Source organism: Berghia stephanieae, chromosome 5 (assembly GCF_034508935.2).
Source record: "Berghia stephanieae isolate SIO BIC M18660-M18661 chromosome 5, UCSD_Bste_1.3, whole genome shotgun sequence".
In the NCBI taxonomy this organism is placed as follows: Eukaryota; Metazoa; Mollusca; class Gastropoda; order Nudibranchia; family Aeolidiidae; genus Berghia; species Berghia stephanieae.
Window position 1 is genome coordinate 8,761,248 of NC_088364.1, and position 5,000 is coordinate 8,766,247.

The window sequence follows — 5,000 nt, forward strand, 5'->3', positions numbered from 1 at the left end:
TAATTTGGCTTATCGCCACTCAAGGTGGTATTTCAATAGATATTATTACAACTAACGTGTCTATGTACGCAGTGATACAGACCTGCCAAGCATTCGACTTATTGTATTATAGTGGAAAAAAGAATACCGTTTCGAAAGGGATTTGTGCTGCATTGTAGGTTAACAAACACGCAGGTCTGACATCCGAATCCACTTATGGGCCTGGTTTAACATTGTTGTATAATGTATTTTGCGTCATTTTTTAAAAGATTTCTATTACAAGAATGAGCCCATAAGGAAATGGTTATCAGACCTAAAAATAATTGCACGTCGATCCACGTCAATTTTAAAACCATCACCATCACTACCACAAGCACTTTTACAACATTATCATTACCATCAGAATCGCTACCACCATCATTTGCACAATATCATAAGTATCATCAGCACCACAATCAATATCACCACCACAGCATTATACCTACCATTACCATGGTCATATCAATTATTGCCATCACTAGCAAAATCATAACTATCATCTCAGCCACCACCACTCTAGGAAACAATCATTTTAAATATCAATAACATACGCGAACACTATAGCGTCACCATTGCCATCAACTTTATCACTCTAGCTTCTTGATCAGTGACATCACCACTACCATCATTTCATCATCGAAACAAGAATAACATCACTGCTATCATTGTCACAAATACTAACGAGAGTTTTTATATAGCGCAATATCCGCTCGAAGTCTCAAAGCGCTTTACAGGGTGTCACAGGCCAACAGCAACACTTAACATCCTACATGATGTCTGTTAGGCGATATTACATTTTTTCAGACAGAACAACGCAGTTAACGGCCTGGTACTTATTTTAAACCTGAGTACGGTAAGAGTGGACTCAACTATGCGCCGAGTGAGGCTCGAACCCAGGATTTTCCAATCCGATCCGAAAGCGAGTGTCATACCACAAGACCACATAGCGGCACATTCTTCTTCCTTATTTCACATTTTCTTTGTTTCCTCTGTCGGGTTGTCTCTAGCTCCTTCTCTATCAGATCCTCTCTTTCGTGGTCTTCTTCTTCTTCTTCTTTCTCTCTACATCCATGATTCCCACCACCGCCACCGCCTCAAGATCTCTAATCATTACCTTAATTGCCATAGCAAGCTCACTACGAAAACTTTAGGTCTTCCGAATGTATTTTAATTCTTCGGTGGTTGGCAACTCTAAGTTATACAGGCGGCCAGGAAGTGTGTGTTTTTTTAAAGAGGGGGGGGGGGGGGGTGGAGTGAGAGGGATTGGTTTTAATTTATGATGTTGCAGTCGCGGGGTGGGATGTTTCTGTGTCGTCCCCTTTTGTTATTTTTTTTCCTTTTCCTTTTTTAAAAACAATAATGGATCAGAGAATGTGAAAGGAGAGGAGTATTTGATACCATATCCAGATGAAACGCGTTTGAGACCACTCAGACATAGAGAAAGATAGACAGATAGATAGATAGACAGATAGATAGATAGATAGAGATAGAGAGAGAGAGAAAGGCAGAGTCAGATAGATAGATAGAGAGAGAGAGAGAAAGGCAGAGTCAGAGAGAGAGAGAGAGAGAGAGGGGGGGGGACAGACAAAGGGAGAAAGAGAGAGGGTGCCAGAATAAAAGAGGAGGATGAGCTATATAAAGAGAAGGAAAAGACAGGAAATTGGAGAACAAGGTGGGGGGAAGCAAGAAAGAAAGAAAGAGAGAGAGAGAGAGAGAGAGAGACGACGACGACGAAATAGAGGAATAGATAGAAAAGGAGCGAGAGACAACCCGACAATAGGGAACATAAGAGATTTATGGGGGGAAATATGAAAGAGAAAGAAAGAGAGAGGAAGAAGAATGAGAGACAAGGAGAAAAGAAATGTGACAGAAGTCAAGAAAGAAAGAGGGAGGGGGAGGGGAGAATAAAATTGAGAGATAGATAAAGAGAGAGAAGGGTTTTTAAGAAAACAAAAGAGGAAGAAATCAGAAGAGATAGATAGATACATAGAAAGATAGATAGATAGAAAGATAGATAGATAGATAGATAGATAGATAGGTAGATAGATAGAGAGAGAGAGAGAGAGAGAGAGAGAGAGAGACAGAGAGAGAGAGAGAAAGAGAGAGTGTGAAGAAATGAAAGAGGATGATAGCAGGTTGTGTCCAGTTCTCAGTCTGAAGATGAGGACCTGTTCCTTTCTGTCGAGCACCTTGATTTGCGTTATTCATGTTGTATTCTGGGTGCTTCTCTCTCCATCTCTGAGACTGGATAAATTTGGCCATTTTGTTAATTTCTCCTGTTGAGTACATTGGGGAGGGTTGCTGCATGCGACTGCCTGCCTTTGCCAGTTGGTCAGCGATCTGATTTCCAAGTATCTCACAGTGTCCTGGAATCCAGGATACAATAAATTTTGTTTAGATGAAGATCCAATAAACTCAAAATTTAGTTGTTCACTTGTCTCTTTAACTTTATGTATTCATCTATCTATAATAACCTTGATAGAATTGGTGAATTTTTAAACTTGCTGTTAAAAAAATTTTTATATGATAACAGAGACACCAGATATGAATAAAGACAGTGAGAGCCAGCAACAATCTAGTTTGAGGACTCAAGTATGGGACCGTCTTCAAAGAAGTGAGTTTACTATTAATTTGCAGACTAGCAGAATTGTGTCTGAGTTACTGGTGGTGTCTTCAATATTGCACAGAAACTTGATACATCAGCAGCTAGGTTGTTCCAATTGTAGAGACATTTTTTTTAGATCAAAAGTTTTCAGGTATGTCGATGTTATTTTATTATTTTTTTCTTTAAATCATCTTTGGGTGATTGTATTTTAGTATCGGAGTGTCTACATACACGGTAACCGGGCACCTAGCATCGGGATCTGCGTACAAGGTAACCTTGTACTGAGCTTTGGGATGAAGGGGCAAAAGTGGCATTGAGCTTGGTGCACAGTAACTTATGATCTTGATTTCTTTCACCCTTCTCTCCCCCCCCCCCCCCCCCCCCCCCCACCCCTCCCCCATTTGAGTGTGTGTGTGTTTGTGTGTTATAGGCAGAACGTAAAAATACTAACGAAAGAGTGAAAATGGAGAGGCTTTGTATGGGAACTAAACAGACAATGGACGTTTCAGGTACAAACCCTTCGTCAGCACAATAATACACAATTTAACGTTGAAAACAAATAAAGTAAAATGCAAAATAACTTGTATCGTCTGTACTCAATGGTGGTTGCAGTATGAATAAACGTAAGCAGTAGCTGGGCTGCCAGACGGCCAAATGCCTGATTAACTTGGCCAGACACCCACTACCCGATGTCTTGTTTTTTAAACCATTAGCCTAGGCCGAGTGAGAGACAAATCCTACATGTGTTTGCAAACCGAGCTGAATGTTTTCGTTTCACCGTGAGAAGCCAAGGGGAAGGGATGACACTATGACAAGAGAGAGAGATAGAGATAGAGAGAGAGAGAGAGAGAGAGAGAGAGAGAGAGAGAGAGAGAGAGAGAGAGAGAGAGAGAGAGAGAGAGAGAGAGAGAGAGAGAGAGAGAGAGAGGGGGGTATTGGGGAAGATGAAAGAATCAATGGGTCACCTGATGACGTAAATCAAAAGGGTGCTACGGAAGTGCTTTACGATGCATGATTCCTGCAATTTTAACCTTATTTTTTTCTTCATCCAGATAATAATTTCCTTATTGTTAATGCAGAATAAATCGTTTCCACCAATTAAGCTATAATCGCATAGCTTGTCTGTTATTGTTAATGATAACATTAAGACTAAGATCTGGTGTTAGGTTAAAGTAAGATTGAATCTCGCCTTTTATGGGTTAAATTGTATTATTATTATTATTATTGTTATTATTATTATTATTATTATTATTATTATTATTATTATTATTATTATTATTATTATTATTATTATTATTATTATTATTATTATTATTATTATGATAACAATAATAATAGTAATAATAATAATAATAGTAATTATAATATTGATTTCTTAATGTATTTGTTCCAGCTGGCTTTGCAAATCAGGCTACAGAATCGACTGTGAGTCAAATTATAGAGATGTTGATGAATGACACACTGGAATCGGAGGAAAAGCTTGCTGCTCTTTTTTATATCAAACCTGGTAAGAATGTCAAGCAATCATGTTTTCTAAATAGTATATAATTCGTTATTTCGTAGATAACATTGTGACTGCAAGTGAGAAAAATGCTCTCAGCCTAAATGAGAAGAAAACCGAACCTTTTTCATACCCTAAAGAAAAATATACCACCTTGTTGTATAAAAGCAATTGGTAAAGTTCTGAAACAAGTGCTGCGGACTAGGCTTAAAATAAACTGATCAGGACCAGAAAATATGCTTATCTTTAGAAAGGTTTATCTTAATCTTTTTCGTAAACTTGTATTGTGATCAACCTAGATAGTTGATTAAATTGTATCTGTACTGAAACTGATGAAACTCTAATTGAAAGCTAGCAAAACTACTGGAACATATTAAATAGGTAGTTGTCATGATTTGTGTGCAAAGAGATCAAGGCCAAGCCAAAAGCGATGTGTCGGGTAGCAATGAGGAAGTGTGTACAACTCATAGAGATAAGGGTTGGTGTATGGAGGTGGGGTGAGTAGCGATGGAGCTGTTTGGGACTGTGATGGCATTGCATGGGAGTGTGTACAACTCATAGAGATAGGGGTTGGTGTATGGGGGTGGGGATGAGTAGCGATGAAGCTGTTTGTGACTGTGATGGCATTGCATGGGAGTGTGTACAACTCATAGAGATAAGGGTTGGTGTATCGGGGTGGGGATGAGTAGCGATGAAGCTGTTTGTGACTGTGATGGCATTGCATGGAAGTGTGTACAACTCATAGAGATAGGGGTTGGTGTATGGGGGTGGGGATGAGTAGCGATGATGCTGTTTGTGACTGTGATGGCATTGCATGGAAGTGTGTACAACTCATAGAGATAGGGGTTGGTGTATGGGGGTGGGGATGAGTAGCGA

The 5,000-nt window shown here is 39.3% G+C and overlaps 1 pseudogene across 1 annotated transcript in view; it reads left to right on the forward strand.

The window, feature by feature from the left end:
• LOC144973850 (uncharacterized) overlaps nt 1–5,000 on the forward strand; it is a 38,019-nt pseudogene that overhangs the window by 28,971 nt on the left and 4,048 nt on the right. The window contains exons 14-15 of the transcript XR_013645625.1: nt 2,541–2,632; nt 4,017–4,130. The product of XR_013645625.1 is annotated as an uncharacterized LOC144973850 (transcript). The remainder of the gene's footprint in view (nt 1–2,540; nt 2,633–4,016; nt 4,131–5,000) is intronic.